Source organism: Protopterus annectens, chromosome 2.part2 (genome assembly GCF_019279795.1).
Source record: "Protopterus annectens isolate FY-2018-M chromosome 2.part2, PAN1.0, whole genome shotgun sequence".
Classification (NCBI taxonomy): domain Eukaryota; kingdom Metazoa; phylum Chordata; order Ceratodontiformes; family Protopteridae; genus Protopterus; species Protopterus annectens.
In genome coordinates this window covers 1044024005-1044042335 of record NC_056730.1, presented here as the reverse complement: position 1 = coordinate 1044042335, position 18331 = coordinate 1044024005, and the positions used below count along the sequence as shown (strand labels likewise).

Here is an 18331-nt window from a genome sequence, read left to right as displayed (position 1 = left end):
ATTTCCAGGGATGTCCTTGATTTTGACTCCAAAATTTAGCTCTGTCCCTTTTAATCCCTCCTAAAACTGGTGACTCTTGGAGGAAAGATGGTGAATTATACTCAATAAATAATGGCAGTAAGTAAGAGGTACAGATTTATTTTATTTCACAAAATGTATTGTAATTAACAGTCTTTTATTCTACCAATGTCTCAAGTTAATAGTATTAATATTTAAAAAATGTCCCTGATTGTCCCTGATTTTTTTCTGGGTTTGTCCCTGATTCTGTTAAAATATCTTCCTGATTATTTGAGAGCTAAGTACAATATTCAAAAATGCTTCTAACTCTTAACGCTTTTTTGTCTATTGTACTACATGGTAGCAGGTTAAGGTCAATGTACTACAAAGAATTATGATTAGGTGTTTCCAGTTATAATCCCACTTGTTACATGTTTTCAACATACTTGACATGCTTCATCTCTAGAGGTGAATTTACTGATATCCATGTCTCGAACATACAAGATGATTATGACTGGAAACTCAGTTATAATCCTGTATTTCTCTTCTAATGTCTCTTAAAAAGTTCCAGCAGTTTTATAGTGGCATGTCTTAAAATTTGTCATTTCAGCTTCTCTATTAATGGGTTATATTCTAATTAACCTCTGTTAATCACTAATCATGTTCCTTAAGATTAGTAGATTATCCTCAGATAACCTTACTGTTTTGATTACATGGTATTTACCCTGCAACACTAAAATAACAAATGGCATTACATATCGTATGTTGTAAAATTATAACCCAAAGTTAACAGAAATATATGAGTACTGAAGCATGCAACCACAAATATATGGGTTCATGTGCTCTTTAATTATAAATGAAACAGAAGAAGCAGGTTAATTGTTCATACAAAACAAGAATGTTTATTTTATTGTTACAAAATGTTTAAGGGGGAAATCCCCACTTATTTGGCACATTTCACAATCATATGAATAACAACATTCAAAAATGTTATTCCTGTCAGTACACTAATTACAGATTTATTCAGTTTAAAAACTAGAACATATTTAAAAAATAGAAACAGGTGTTATACGATGATAAATGCAAACCATCACAGTAACCTCAAATGTCCTTTAATATTTTCATGAATATTAAAATTAATACTATTTTTTAATTCGCATGATAAAACACCATACTAAAGAGCCTAACCAATGCATTTTCTGTTATTTAATCGTTATGCAGTTATTTACCAAGGATAGGTCTTTAAAGTAGAATCTCAAGCGTTAAATGATCTAATGCTGTCATAACAAAGTAATGGCAAGGAAACTCAGACCTGATAATAAAGGTCATTTATATGATGATAGGCTATATAATATTACAAATGCATTTTATTAAATAGGTAATATCCTGGTATAGTTTTATTATTGGCAAACATCCTTAAAGGCAGTATTAGTTGGGAGATGTGGTAAATGTCAATTAATCTGCTTCAGCTATCTTAAAATGTGTTGAAACATACTTGCAATAAACTGAAATATAACAGTAATTAAGAAGAGAAACAGTTTCATGAAACCTTTGATCAGACGTAACAACACATCTGCACTCACAGTCACCAAAAGTTCAATAATGATATTCACTACGAATGAAATTGTAGTTGTTACATTACTGGAGGTGAACTGAAGCAAGAAAAACAGCAATTTAAAAATTAATGTTATTAAAAATGATAAATTACTAAATACAACTGAAAACATAATTGAAAGGAGTGAGAACACACACTCTAACACTTCTTCCATAGCTACTGTGTCTCAGGATTTTTTGTCTGGCTTCTGCTCTGGATTAAGGAATTGTATGTGACTATTACAACAGCCTGGTGAAAATTTTCAGTTCTGAAAGCAAAACAGCAGACTTGATCTACATTACACTGCTACACAGAATCCTCCAGTGTTGTTTTCTTTTCCACAAATGACGTAATTTACTATCTCTGGACCTCTTCATGTGTGCATCACTATAGCAGAGGAGTAAATCCCAAATTGCAGAAGAGAGCTACAATAGAAAGAATTCCATGTTTTTATCTTATAGCTAAGCAGAATGGTTATTACTAATCAACAGAGCCATTTAATTAAAAATTTTGTTTATAAATCCCATGCAAAATGTTTTCGGAAAATAACACTTAAAATGCCTGCAGTTATAATAGCTTGGATTCTTAAATATGTAATTATTTATTTACTTATTTTAATTTGTACGGTGGGGTAGTGCACTAATTAATACTGACCAATCTCAGACTCATGCAGCTATATCGCATATAAACTAAGGCTGTAAGAGCTTCGCCTTGCAGCTCAGTGGTCTATTGTTTAATTTTTGCCTCCAGATGCTGTATTATACAGGGTTGGGGGGTGGGGAGGGAAAGGAAAGTAGAAAGCCTCTCATTCCTTAATACTATCTTCTGTTTCGGGACTAGCATCAGGGTGGGAAGGGGAATGGGAAAACAATATCCAGGGAATAAAGTAGATCTGCACCTGCAGCATCATTTTACTTGCACCTTGGCATTTCTTCCTGCAAAGCCCTAACATGCTGTTGACACTTGCTTCAGGTTTGGCGGACAATGAGAAGTGACTATCTCCTACCCTCACCCCCTGGCTGGTGTCTCTTTTCCACCTTTATCCAATTCTTTAGATATAAGGAAATGTACACCACTCACCCACACATTCAGGATAGTCATGCCCATCCTTGCTGCCTTACTCTCGACTGGTCATGGTGCTAATAAAAGCTGGGTTGCCTGGCTCATAGTCAGGGCTTTATAGGTTCATGGGTTCATAGGTAGGTACTAGACTATCTGCCCGAGGGCATTTATAAACCTAGCCAGAGTGTGTCAGTTTTCACCACACCATTGATTAATTAACTGAGTCTCTGTCAAGAAGAGCCAATGAAGTGATCCCAGGGGTGTATTTTCTGTTACCCATCCACTCGTCAAGGTTTCTCTTGAAGAGTGTTAGTGAGGGTTTCTGCCTAATGTAGTTAGGAATTTTGTTCCAAAGCATGGGGAGTCTCTGTGACAAGAATCTATCCGTCCAACATGTTCTATTTATTGTTGTGTTGAGGTTTAGCTCACTAGAGCGAGTGGCTTGCAGTGACTTGGATTTCTTTAGGTACAGCATGTCCATCAATTCTGAGTTGGACATGACTTTGTAAGTCAGGCAGAGATCACCTCTGAGCACGTGATATGCGACTAAGTACAGCTGGAGTTTTTCCAGTCGGGCTGCATAGGACATATGTTTGAGGCCAGTAATCCTCTTGGTGTGGTACTTTTGTGGTCTTTCCAGCTGTTGGAAGTGTCTTGTGAGGTACATCCCAAATGGGGCATTGTACTCTATGATGGGTCTGATGAGTGATGAGTAGAGGGGCACTATAACCTCTTTATTTCTAGATGTGAACCCTTTAGTAATTAGATGGGCTACATAGAAGGACTTCCTAACTACTTTGGCAATATGATTGCCAAAGGAGAGATTACTATTTACCTGGGTCCCCAGATCTCTTATTACCTCTTCTATATTAAGGGGGCTGCCACCTATGTGGTAATTCATGGGTGTTTTATTTTTCCCAAATGGGATGACTATGCATTTTTTTGGCATTTAGCTTGAGACCATGACTTTGACACTAAGTGTCTGTCTCAGTAAGGCCCTTTTGGAGAATGTCCATGTCAGCCACACAGTCAATTATGGCTCCCAGTTTGCATTCATCGGCAAACTTGGTTAGCCATAGTCCTCCTGTGTTTGCCTGTACTTCTGAGAAGTATATGCCGAACATTAGGGGTCCCATTACCGAGCCTTGTGGGCCACCACTTGTGACTGGTTTAGAGTTGGACCTGGAGCCCACTATTCTTACCGTGTGAGTTCCATCTGTAAGCCAGTTGGCAACCCATCTCATGACATAGGGTTTTATGTTCAGGCTAGTGAGTTTTTCTATAATTCCCGAGTGGGAAATGATGTCAAAAGCCTTGGCGAGGACAAGGTAGGCTGTGTGAACGACCTTCCCCTCATCTATTGCTTTGGTGACTGTCTCGAAGAAGTCAACCACGTTTAGTAGGCATGATCTGCCCTTAACAAAGCCAAACTGGGTTGGGTCAAGTGTTTGGAGGATGCCAATGTCTTTGTTAATGAGTTCCATGAGGATGCGCTCCATAGCCTTGCAGATCAGGGTAGTCAGGCTTATGGGGCGATAGTTACCAGGGTCAGTTGTGGCTCCTCCTTTGTAGAGCGGAATAACCATTGCTGTGTGCCATTCTATGGGCATGTAGCCTGTGGACAGGCTGAGGTTGAACAGTGTGTTTAGGTGGGGGGTTAGTTTGTTCTGTAGTTCGTGCAAGATGCAGCCTGGGACACCATCTGGCCCCATTGACGCAGTGCTTTTGGCTTTTGAAAGGGCTGTTTTCACCTGTGCATCTGTGATTTCCGGGACACTACACTTTTCCAGTATTGTTGTGGGCCCTTTTGGGGGTGAGAGGGGGGGTGAAGTTTGCACTGAATCTTTCTGCCAGGATGTTGGCAATATCAGTGGGTTCAGTATATTTTGTGCTATTTTGCACTAGCTCAGAGCATATCTGCGAGTTGCCACTTAGATTCTTGACATAGCTAAAGAAGGCTTTGTGGTTATCTTTTGAATCCTTGGCCATTTTTCTTTCAAAGTTAGCCTTGGAGGATTTTATGAGGGACCTTAGTTTCTTACTGATACTGATCAGGGATGTCTTTCCTTCTTGGGATTTGCTTTTTTTCTGAACTAGTTTCCTCCTTCTATTCTATAGCCTGTTTATGGCAGGGATCCACCAGACTGGTTTCCTTCTTTTAGGGGAGTGAGTCTTGGTTTTGCTAGGGAAGGCACGATCCAGGCATCCTTGTAGGTGCTCATAGAGTGCATTTGTAAAGGTTCCTACATCCTGGACACTGTTATCCTTTAGCATGGGGGCTGTGAAACTTAACACCTCTGTCTTAAGTAGGGTGAAGTTTGCTATAGAAAAGTTTTTCACTATGGTTTCCTTGGTTGGAGGTGGTGGTGTGGTGTGGACATCCAGAGTGATTAGTTTATGGTCTGATCTAACCAGTGACGGGTTGACCTCCGGTGTGGAACACCTGCCGCCCATGTTGGTGATGACCAGGTCCAATATGTTTTCACCTCTGGTAGGTGAGTTTACCAGCTGATCCAGGGCATTTGAGTTGATAAATTCCAGTAAGTGCTGGACCTGGGAGTTTGTACTTGAGTAGTTTTCCCTTTTAATGGTAGAATAATTGAAATCGTCCAATATCAGGGTGTTCGGTAGGACCTTCATGTTTTCCAGTGTCTCCAGAAAGGTGGAGTGGTGGTCCTGGGTCATGGAGGGTGATCTGTAGCAGGCCACAATTTGCAATGCAGATATGCCTAATGTTAGTTACAAATGGATGATCTCGGACGTATCATGCTGTGCCACTAACCTGGAGGTGTAGGTATCCTTGATGAATATGGATACACCCCCTCCTTTTGTGTCTCGGTCCATGTTCTGTGGCCGAAATCTGTGGTATGAGTTGTAGCCCGGTAGTGCAGGGTTGCTCTGTGAAGCCTTGAACCAGGTTTCAGTTACTGCACAGATGTCAACGTTCTCCATACTGTGGAGTGCTTTGAGCACGTGCATTTGGAGATTTAAACTCCTGGCGTTGAGTAGCATAACCCTCATTTTTTTATTTGTGCTGTTTATGGAGGTGGGTCTGACTTTTGAGCCTTGCCTAAAAAAGGCACTGTGGGGGCAGCAAGAGCCTTGCCCAGTATTCAAAAGCCTAGAGGTGACAGGTGCGAAGCAACAAGGCTTGTCGAGCATGTCGTCCCAGGCTGACAGACACTAGATCCCCTTTGAATGACACCAGAAGCTTAGCCAATTGTTGAAATTGATCATTTTTGTTTTATACTGCGGTATCATTCTTGGTGAGGGAAGGATGCTACTCAGGGTCATACCCACCTGGGCTACATGATCAGAGAGTTCTTCCATGTCTCTTTTCATGTAGTCCGGGGAGGTACATCTCAGGTCATTCACACCAACATGAACAATGACAGAGTCATATTTGTACTTGTTCTGGAGTGACCTGAGTGCTTGCGTTATGTGGCGGATTCTGGCTCCCAACAGGCAGCTAACAGTAACCTTTTCCTTGTCTAGCCTAGTGAGTGGGACGTCAGTGCGCCTGACTATAGAGTCGCCTATTACTAGTGTGCTAGGTATGTTATTTTACTGTAAGTGCTGTGATTGTGCAGCACACTGATTTTGTTTTGTGTTGTCTGGTTTGTGACGGGAGGGGCAGGTTTGTTGGGCGTCTGCTTTGGAGGTCTGTGATGCTTTTGCAGGTTTTTATTTAGAGCCTCCGAGTATGATTTTGTGTATTTATGTGCATTTTTTGCCAGTGGTTTAGTATGTCTATGTGAGGCTGGAGGTGTGGTGCAAGTGTTAACCTTCTCCTCATGACTGCCTGTTACAGTCTTGGCTGGAGAGAGCTTAGCCTCCAGTTTAGCTATATAATTGCATCTCTCGCATATGTTAATGTTTTGTTGTAGGAGGAGAGGGTTGTCTGTGTACATGAGGCAGTTGTAACATTGCCTCAGGATACCCAGGTTCACCAGCTGGACTGGAGAGTATACCTGAAATTGCCCTTTGGTCATGCCTGAATAGTAGGGTGAGCTGCTTAGTCACTTGGTTGGTGAGGGGTGAATAATGAGCCTTGCCATGCTGGGCAATCAAGTGTCGGGGTATATTAGTGCTTGCTATTAGGTCTGAGCAAGTGCTGGACTGTAGGATGCTTTTTAAGTGCTTAGGTTGAGAGTTAGACTACATACAAGGGAAAACCTGAAGAGGAGACTTGGTGGAGCTGGGATAAATTTAGCCCTAGCTAACTGGCACTGCCCGGACATGCAAAACCATGCAAACATGTTTTTTTTACAGCAGGGAAATAAAAGAAATAGAATTAGTCTAAAATGGCCTGTAAACTACTAACTTCTGGGCTGGAACCACTCCTCCAGGGACAGATGGCTGCTCAAGCTCCCTCTCTCACAGGTGAACAGAGAAACCTCCCTCTATCCAAGTAAGGTATGGGCAACTCAGAAAATTGTAACACAGCCCTGAATTCAGCACTAGCCTGAAAATTGAACTATACTAGCTTAGAAAGGTGGGAAACAAGGAAACATTTTTTTGAAAAGATAAGGCAAAAAGTAAAAAATACTCTTAAAACAGCTTTAAACGGGTACAAACAGTAAAAAATACACTTAAAACAGCTTTAGATGACTACAAGCAATCAGAAAAGGCTTTTAAACAAATTACCCAATTAACCAGTAAAAAAATCTCAAAACTGAGCCCTGTTCCTGTAGTCTTCAATCAGACAAGTTCTAACTGCACACTCTTGCCACTGGGGTGCAGGGAAACCTTCTCCAAAAAGAAGGCCTGGATTATCCCTCGGTGAGGCCTCTTAAACATTATTTGTCTTTATCAGTTACAACAAACATGCCAGGATTCAAACACTGATGAAGAAAAAAAAAACATATTTCAAAGAAATAATTAAATACCAGAAACACTGCTTCAGCCAGACTGTCAACACAGCACTTCTCAATAATTGTCTTAGCAGATGCAAGCAATGAACAAATGCATACTGTTTAAATTCTGTATACTACAAATCTTTAGAGCAGGTAAGTTCATTTTGATAAGGCAGGGTACAAATCTGGTTCACTTAAGTATTTTACATGATACACTGGTCATTGAATCTTCAATAATAAACCTGTCTTGGATGGGAGGCAACAGAAGTAAAAACAGTGAATGTAGATTAATTAGCAGTATCACATTTCAAGATCTCTTACATACTTTTGGAAGGTATGCAGTACTGTGCCTTCCACAGATTTCAGCTTCAGGCAGTCTGAGGCACAGGACACTGTAACAGTCATGGTGTGAAATACACATTTTAATGGCAGACTGGTCCATCCATCTCAGCTATCCGTTTCACTTTGAGGATAAATTACAGATTATACCAAATTAGCAGCCTATATTCTCCACCACTCCAAAACATAATCCTCCGGATTCAGCAAGCCCTGCATGGTGTGCAGGAATGGTGCAGGAATGGTGCAGAAGCTCCAGGAGGCAATATGGCTGCTGTGCCATCCAGGAATAAGCTGCAGGGATGTGCATGAGCACTCCTGCACTATTACTGTATGGACGCAGCTCCTGTATGCAAAGTACCCCATTTGCAGGTGAAAACCATGCAAATTAGGTGAATTTGTGATCCGGGAAGCTGTCATCCAGCCGTGCAGGACTAGTGTAGTGTGCAGAAATGTACTCGGTTAGTAACCGAGTACATTTTTGCAAACTACAGAACAGAGCCATGAAAGCTCCAAATAAAGTGTGTATATTATGGGAAAACATTCCAATGTCCAAATATATGGCCATTGGCATGGAAAACAGTTTCAAAAATAAAAAAAAAACTTTTATTTTTTTAGCCGATTTTGGCTGTTTAAGCGTTGGACAGCGACATGCAAACGGGATCGGGCTGAAAATATAAAAAATAACCTGAAATAAGCATTCTAACCAAAATCACTATTTTGCCACTTAATAAGCATTCTAACCAAAATCACTATTTTGCCACTATACTCAATGGCAGACAGAAGACAACATGGCCAGTGAACAGTGGTTGCTAAGGGGGGAGGGCTCAGTCTGGGACCTGTAACTATTTATTAGCAGGCAATCCTATGCTAATGAGGGGAATGATACTGAATCCCAGATATCCCCTCAATGCTAGTCAGCACCCAACAGTGTAAGTGCAGGAATAGCATGGTTCAAGCCTAAGAGTTAGCTGACATCGTAGGGGGTGTGTCAGGCATACTGTAAGCAGATTGGAGCCTGTGGCTCGGGTTTGCCTTGAGCACTGTGTTTGCGCGGCGCGCCCCTGGGCTTAAACAAGAAGGCAATGGGAAGGGAAAACAGTAGTAGGAAGGTATTCAAGGAGAACTAGTATAGCTGGCATGTGAAACATATCAGAATTAGCCAAATTACACAGGCAGCAGCCCAGCCCAGAACACTACTATAAACCATGCAAACACCTTTCCCTCTGTTTTTTCCCACATACCCTACACCACTGGTGTATACAAGCAGGGATATTTTTACAAACAAAACCAACAGAATGATAGGGTCTGCAGTAGCTATCATACATCAACATGTGGAAGAGGCTGAGGGTGGTGAGGATGAGAATGCTGTCGACCAACCCACAGTGAGGAGACAGAGAAGAGTGTATAGACTCAGGGTAACCTACAAAGGGCTACATGAGCTGGAGATAGTGGAGCACTATAGGGTGGACAGGGACCTCCTACAGCAAACTGTTCAGCTGTGCCGGCCATGCTTGACACACAAAACTAACAGAGGGGAACCCATCCCAGTGGATACTAAGGTATGTGTAGGTCTAAGAATACTAGCCACAGGTACCTTCCAAAGGCCAGCTGGGGATATCATGGGGTTCTCACAGGCACCAGCATCCAAAGTACTCCACCAGTTCCTGGATGCCATGTCAGCACATGCCGGTGAGCACGTATATTTCCCCAACACCCGTGAGGAATAGCAGAATACCCTGAGGTACTGGGTGCTATAGTTCATAGTTCATAAGTTAGTACTAGACTAACTGCCCTTGCAAACCACTGTAAGCCTAGCCAATTATCCCTTGCGAGACTCAAACCCTGCACCTTGTGTTTGTAAGGCAAACACCTTAACCATTAGGCCACCCTCCCAACTGCACACACATACACATCAAAGCACCATCCAGTGAGCAGGGTAGGGTCTACATCAACTACAAGGGCTTCCCCTCCATCAACTGCCAGGTAGTGTGAGATGCCCACGGCATTATAATGAATGCGTGTGCTGGCTGCCCTGAAAGCTATCACGACTCCCACATCTGGCATCTGACGCAGCTGTATCAGAGATTTGCCAGTGGGGACATCCCTAATGGTCACCTAGTGGGGGATGCTAGTTATGCACTGGAGCTGTGGCTGATGACACCCATCTGAAATGTACACACACCTGAATAAGAACTCCATAATGAGGCACACGCACAGAACAGAATGATAATAAGAGCGTGTGTTTGAGATGCTCAAGTCACGGTTCTGGTGCCTGGACATATCCGGTGGAGCATTGCAGTACTCACCAGCTACATGTACTCAAATTGTGATCATATGTGCCATGCTACACAATATGATCCTGCAGAAACAGCTGCAGCAGGAACAGCATGGGGCAGGGCCACACAACCCTCGACCACTGCCAATGCCTGCACAGGCACAGAGTGACTCAGAGGAGGAACAACCTGAGCCTGCCCTAGTAAGCAGAAGGAGGCGTGCCCAGTATGCCGTGGTCTTGGCAAAGAGGCAATGCATAGCACATACACTGACACAGTAGGGACCTAGGGAATGACACCTCTCTCTGACTCACACATACAGTAAAACAGATGCTAAACATGTCACTACCTGTGCTCAACCATGTATAAGGAGTGCACTATGTGCATCCGACATAGGCAGCCCTCCAGCACCATCCTCAATGTGGGCACAGCCACAAGGTAAGTCACTCTTCCTATCAATTGCCAAATAGAGTAGTATGTGTTGTTACTTGTATCAATGGTACAGATCTGTGCATGCAAGGGAATCAGGTGGCTGAATGGGATGCCAGCAGATAGTAGACACCTAAAGTGGCAGCATGAGATCTGTAACAAATATTGGTGTCAGCATAGTAGCCAGTACTACACATGGTGACAAAACCCACTGCAGGAAATGTGCTGGGCCACATGTGTGTCCATATGACACACACATGCCAGTCAGGGAGGCTCACATACCCAACAACAGTCTCAGCCAGCAGGACAGGTGTAAACAAACACAAACAAAGGCTGTGCTAAGGTCTCTGAATGATGGCTATGGGTAACCTCCCCCCCAGGCCTACACAGACAGACTACAACAGGTCAGGCAGTGGGATGTTAGTTCTGAAGGGTAAGAAATCTATAACTGATACGTAGGTCAATCAAACCTAAGACCTGTAGTACACTGATATGCCTCTAGGCAGCACGATAGGTTAGAATACAGAATGAAATGGAGTACCTGACATACCAGTACAGTCATAGCAAATGTGTACAAGTGTCAGGTGTGCCCCCCCAATCCTATGTAGAAATGTAGTAACAGTCAGGTGTGCCCCCCCAATCCGATGTAGACACTTAGTAGCAGCCAGGTGTGATCCCCCCATTCCTATGTAGACATGTAGTAACAAACAGGTGTGCCCCCCAATCCTATGTAGACATGTAGTAACAGTCAGATGTGCCCCCCAATCCTAAGCAGAAATGTAGTAACAGTCAGGTGTGCCCCCACCACCATTCCTATGTAGAAATGTAGTAACAGTCTGGTGTGCCCCCCCCCCAATCTGATGTAGACATGTGGTAACAGTCAGGTGTACCCCCAATCCTAAGTAGACATGTAGTAACAGTCAGGTGTGCACCCCCATTCCTATGTAGACACGTAGTGACATACATGTGTGCCCCCCACAATCCTATGTAGAAATGTAGTAACAGGTGTGCCCACCCCCCAGTCCTATGTGGACATGTAGTAACACAAAGGTGTGCCCCACCCCCAATCCTATGTAGAAATGCAACAGTCAGGTGTGCCCCCCAATTCTATGTAGAAATGTAGTAACATGTATGTGTAGGTATAATACCAGTGGAGCACAGATAACCTGAGGTGGCCAAGGTAGCAGGATAGATTGTAGCATTTGTACAATATGCAGGTATGTATGTGTTAGGTTGGTTTGGGTTTTATATTGTGTGAGAGTGATCAGTATGTATGCATAGTGAGGTTTATCCTGGTGGCCATTGCCCAGTACTGCCGATGATTGATCCTCACATCTGCAGTGCCAAACATAATGCCCCAGTATAACACATTCTAGCAGTAAGCCACTGTAAATGAATGGAGGTAATATGTGTCACCATCTGAAAGATGGACATGGCATGACTGTTGGGCCAGATGTACAAGCAGTACACAGGGGAAAGTACCTCAGACAGACGGTGTATAATGTGTAACCATTAATTAAATGGACGCACGCTTGGAATTGTACATTATCTGGGCTTGTAGTAGAGAATACCGATGTCGTCTGGCCAAACACTCGCCGACCACAAAGGTCATAGGAATGATGAATTGAGAAACAGCTGATATCCCTGCACAATCCAGCATAAGTGGAAAGCCCCATGCATATCTGTGAGTCAGATGCAAGTAGTGTCCATAGCACACATGCACCCAGTTCACCCAGCCACCACCCACAGATACCTCTCCGGTCTTATCCCTGCTGTTGGGAATGGGTACAATATGACCCCCACCTGTGTATGGCAATAGCGAAAGAATGCAGCATGCAGTGCAGGTGTCTCATGCAGGTGTGTCTATAGCTGTAAACAGCACCCTGCCAGCAACCACATCCCTGGATCAATACTGACAGAAAGTAGTGGCATGAGCACCTAGCACACCAACCCTGTCACCCCAGGGGAATATACTGTATTGCAGTCTGGGACTGTAAGACTGACAGAATGCAACAGCCTGCTACAGCTAGCCTGCATCACTACCAAATGGCCTACAGTCCTCTGCCAAAGGCCTGTGTCTCACTTGTACTGCCAATGTATGTTATGTGATGGACTCCCAAATAACAACATAACACAGTCCACAGAAGCCATATGCAAGTACATGTGGACAAACCACAGTAACATATCCACCATGTCCCACTGCATGAACTTCAGACCAACACCAATATACTGCTGTGATAAGGTGATAACTATAGGGAAAGTATCAGAAAATGTTTGCATAATGTATGGAAGAGGATAGAATAATAGAGGGGGGTGGGAGCATGGGCAGCATGAAGTGTGCGAAGTCTGAAACACAGCCGTGCGCACATAGTATTCCTGGCTGCAAACACAAGAATGGGTGGCTACAAACCTGCTTATTAACCACAACAGGGGTAATGTCCTGACTTATGACCCCTGCCTCTGGGTAATCTGTGTGAATCTGTACAGCTGTGAGGTATTGCCAGAGCAAGATAAGGCCATACTGTCACGTCGATGGATGTACAAGTATGGGATCCTCTGCCACCAATGTACCAAGGTGCTGAACCAGTTAGACAGACCCAGCAGTAAGTGTCTGCAGCTCCCCCTCCAGAATGGCATTAGTTTCCAAGAATATATAGGCATTTGACCACAATATTGGACACAGCTGCATTCTCCCTGTGTTCCCCAGGACATCACTGTGATCAAAAATGTCTACCTGACAGTACTTGATGACATAAAACATTTGAGTGTATAACAGTACACGTCTGCATATCTCTGCTAACACCAGGACCATGTAGCAAAAGCAGCACAGACACAGTTACTTGCAGTACCCACTATCCCTTGCCCAGATTGACCCCATTTTGTCAAATGATCTACAGAGATCCTGCAGAAACAGTTTGCTAGCTGTAGGTGTAGAACACAAAAGTTTGCACTGGAGTACAATCTACCTGGAATGGATTCACACATTCAATACAGAAGGTCATACTGGGCATCCTCCCACACTTAGAGAAATGAAGGCAATGCCAGACAACAAAATACTGAAAGATCATACTAGGCATGCTCACACACAAAGAAATGAAGCCCATGTCCGGCAACAATAGTGGACCATACATATCTGACAGGTGCAGATGTTAGTGCATACACTCCTCAGTATGCACCAGTCATGCTTTGCACACACACACTGGATAGGAATACACATATATATCCAAGGACAACACACTATAATATGCCAAAAGTGCACATACATAGATGTATGGAAGAGAGTGACAGTGACAAAGAGCCTTCCATCATGAGGCCTATCCTACCCAGCACACAGCCAAATGGCTACAACCACATGATGTGTAAAGCCACTCACCATAGACATTTTCCTCTGGAATCCCTCAGCATTATAGACTCTGTGGTGCTAGTGCTAACTGTGAACATGACTGCACAAGGTAGTAGTCATCTAGCAGTTGTATACACGTACCTATGGAATATAAACCTGTGTGTGCCTGAGTGTGGTGTGTCTGCCTCTAGATGAATGGGTTATGGCCCATGCACACACACTGCTCTCCCCAATGCCCTATGTTGGCAAGCCTGCTGATGTCAGCCACCTTGAAATACACCTTTGGGTGATAAACTAGTTAGGTAGGAGTTCTTTTCCCAGACATGGCAAGTGTGGATGTTCATAGGTTGATACTAGGCTATCTGCCCTAGGGCATTTATAAGCCTAGCCAGAGTGTATTTGGCTTCCGCCTCCCTATTAGATTAGCCTATTGTGCCTCTGTAAAGTAGGTCACAGAAGGTACCCTTTTAAGATTAGTTTACTGTGCCTCTGTCTAGCAGGGACACAGGAGAGATCCCATGGGTGAATTTGCGATTTCCCATCCACGCGTCCAAATTTCATTTGAAGAGGGTCAGCGAGGGGCTATGTCTAACATGAATTGGGATTCTATTCCAGAGTGAGGGGAGCCTCTGGGAAATGAATCTGTCCCTCCAGCATGTCCTATTTATTTTTGTGCTGAGGTTTAGGTCCCTGGAGCGTGTAGATCTAAGGGACTTGGATTTTTTGAGGTGGAGCATGTCCATTAATTCTGGGTTTGACATGGCTTTGTACGTCAGGCATAGATCGCCTCTGAGGAGGTGGTAAGCAACTGAGTAGAGCTGGAGTTTCTTTAGTCGAGCTGCATAGGACATCTGTTTGTAGCCCATGATCCTCTTGGTGAGGTACTTTTGGGGTGTCTCCAGTTGCTGCAGGTGTCGGGTAAGGTACATCCCAAAAGGGGCATTGTATTCAATTATGGGCCTGATGAGTGATGAGTAGAGGGGCACAATGAACTCTCTTGATCTAGATGTGAACCCTTTCATGATAAGGTGGGCTATATAGAAGGTCTTTCTAACCACTTTGGCAACGTGATTATCAAAGGAGAGATTACTATCTACGTTGGTCCCCAAATCTCTAATTATTTCTTCCGTACTTAATGGATTACCACCTATGTGGTAATTTGTGGGCACCTTGTTTTTCCCAAAGGGGATGACTATGCACTTTTTAGCATTTAGCTTGAGGCCGTGGCTCTGGCACCAAGCATTCATCTCTGTGAGACCCTTTTGGAGGATACTTGTGTCAGCTGGAGATTTGATTATGGCCCCCAGTTTGCAGTCATCTGCGAACTTTGTCAGTCATAATCCCCCCGTGTTAGCCTGAACCTCAGAGAAGTATATACCGAACAAGAGAGGTCCCAGAACTGAGCCCTGTGGGATGCCACTTGTAACTGGTTTGGATTCGGACAAGGCACCCGCGATTCTGACCATGTGTGTTCTATCTCTGAGCCAGTGTGCAACCCATCTTGTGATATAGGGGTTGATATTTAAGCTGGTAAGCTTATTTATGATGCCTGAGTGGGGTATTGGGTCAAAAGCTTTTGCAAGGTCCAGGTAGGCTGTGTGGACTACCTTGCCCTCATCTATGGCTTTGGTAACTGTTTCAAAGAAATCAACTAGGTTTAAGAGGCAAGATCTGCCCTTAACAAAGCCGAATTGGGTAGGGTCCAGTGTCTGGAGGCTCCCAATGTCTTTGTTTATGAGTTCCATGATAATACGCTCCATAGCTTTACAGAACAGACTAGTCAGGCTTATGGGGCGATAGTTTCCGGGGTCCGTTGTGGCACCACCTTTGTGGAGTGGGACCACTGTAGCTGTACGCCATTCTTTGGGTACATATCCTGTAGTAAGGCTAAGTTTGAACAGTGACTTAATGTGAGGGTTCAGTTCTTCTTGGAGCTCATGTAAGACACAGCCTGGGACACCGTCCGGTCCCATAGATGCTGTGTTTTTTGCTTTGGAGAGGGCAGCTTTCACCTGTGCATCTGTGATGTCAGGGAGGTTACATTCAGTTGGGATAGGCATTTGCTCCTTTGGGGGGGAAGGGGGGGAGAAGTTTGCGCTGAATTTGTCTGCCGGGATGTTGGCTATGTCTGTAGGTTTGGTATATTTTGTACCGTTATGCAACAATTCAGAGCATATCTGGGAGTTTCCGCCCATGTTCCTGACATAACTAAAGAAGGCCTTGTGATTATCTTTAGTGTCTGGGGCAATTTTTCTTTCGAAACTGGCCTTTGATGATTTTATGAGGGATCGAAGTTTCTTGCTAATACTGATCAGAGATGCCTTCCCTTTTTGGGATTTTGCTCTGTCATGTAGTAGCTTCCTCCTTCTGTTGTATAGCTTATTTATGGCCGGGGTCCATCAGACTGGTCTCCTGTTTTTGGAGGTGTGAGTCTTGGTTTTATTTGGGATAGCATGATCCATGCATTCCTGCAGGTGTTCATAGAATGCATTTGTAAAGGATTCTGCGGATTGGGCTGTATTATTCTCTGGCCCAGGGGCTTTGAAGGATTCCACCTCAGTCTTCAGAAGTGCAAAGTTGGCTTTTGAGTAATTCTTTACAGTGATTTCCTTGGCTGGGGGTGGGAATGGGATATGGATGTCCAGGGAAATTTGTTTATGGTCTGATCTTACCAGTGAGGGGTTTATCTCTGGTGTGGAACATAGAGAACCCATGTTGGTGATGACCAGGTCCAATATGTTGTTCCCTCTTGTGGGAGTGGTGACCAGTTGTTCTATTGTGTTAGAGTTTATAAATTCAAGGAACCGTTGGGCGAGGGTGTTTGGGCTTGAGTAGTTTTCCCAGTCAATGTTTGGGTAGTTGAAGTCACCCAATAACAAAGTGTTCGGAGAGACCTTCATATTCTCCAGTGTTCTCAGGAATGCCAAGTGGGGTTCCTGTAATAGGGAGGGTGTTCTGTAGCAGGCTACAAACTGAAGGCAGTTTTGCCTGCTGTTAGTTGCACATGGATGGTTTCCGATGCTTCGTGCAGTGCCACTAACCTGGACGTGTAGGTATCTTTGATGAATATAGATACTCCCCCTCCTTTTGTGCTTCGGTCTGAGTTTTGGGGCCGAAACGCATGGTATGAGTTATAACCTGGTAGTGCTGGGGTGCTCTCGGGAGCCTTGAACCAGGTTTCTGTTACTGCACAGACATCGATTTTCTCCATACTGAGGAGAGCCTCGAGTGCATGCATCTTGAGGTTTAGACTTCTGGCATTGAGTAGCATTACCTTTAGTTTTTTTATCCTTGGGTTGTCTATGGAGGTGGGTTTGTCCTTTGAGCCTTGCCTAAAAAAGGCACTATGGGGGTGGCAAGAGCCTTGGCCAGTATACGAAAGCCTAAGGGTGACAGGTGCAAGCCATCCCTAGCGAAGCAACGTGACTTGTCGAGCATGTCATCACAGGCTGACAGACACTGGATCCCCTTTGAATGACACCAATACTTTAGCCAATTGTTGAAACTGATCATTTTGTCTTTAAACTGTGGCATCATTCTTGGTGAGGGCAAGATGCTACTCAAGGTCATGGTTATACCAGCCTGGGCTACATGGTCAGAGAGCTCCTCTATGTCTCTTTTCATGTAGTCCAAAAGGAAAAAAATCTTCTGGTGTCCCCCTGGGGGCCATGTTTTTCCATAAAAATTTTGCCCTCCTTTAAAAAATTCCGTTAAAAAATTAAAAAGTTTTAATTTCAAAATTTAAAAAAAGGGGGTTTTTTTTTTTTTCTTTTTTTGTAGAAAATACAATAACAAAGAGAAAAACCCCAAAAGGTTTAAAAACCCAATTTTGTAAAAACAGGTAAAAGCATTTTTTTGGGAACAATTTTAAGGGCCAAAAAAAGGGAAAAAGGGTTTTTTAAAATTTAAGAAAATTTTTTCCTTTTTTAAACTTTAGCCGGATGCTTTGCACCCAAAGTCCCCAAAAATTTTAGAAGAAAAATTTAAAAACCCAAAAGGGTCCCTTTTTTTTCCCCTTTTTCCCCCCGGGGGGGTGTTGGGAAAAACCCGGGGGAAAGGGCCTTTGAAAAAGGTTTGAAAAAACCTTTAGGAAACCTTTTTAAGGGAAGAAAATTTTTTTGTTTTAAAAAACCCAAAAAATAAAAAACCGGGGTATAAAAAATTTTCCCAGGAAAAGGGCATTTGGGCATTTTTTAAAAACCAGGGTCCAGGTTCCCGGGGAAAAAAGAAACGTTTCGGGGCAAAAAATTCAAAACGAAACTTAAAAAATTTTTTTTCTTTAGGGGTGGGAAAAACAAAGGGGGGTTTTTTCCCTTTGGGGTTTTTTTAAAAAGGTTTTGGGGCCCTGCAAAAATCCAACCCAGGAAATTTTTTTAACCCCTTGTGAGGCCTAGAAAAAGGGGTTTTAGAAAAAATTTTTTGAAACCAATCAGGGGGA

At 43.4% G+C, this 18331-nt stretch overlaps 1 long non-coding RNA gene across 1 annotated transcript in view; it reads right to left on the bottom strand.

Moving 5' to 3' along the window:
• Positions 1-872: 872 nt before the first annotated feature.
• LOC122795872 overlaps positions 873-18331 on the bottom strand; it is a 169659-nt gene continuing 152200 nt past the window's right edge. The window contains exon 2 of the long non-coding RNA XR_006363875.1: positions 873-2016. This is a non-coding gene — a long non-coding RNA (uncharacterized LOC122795872). The remainder of the gene's footprint in view (positions 2017-18331) is intronic.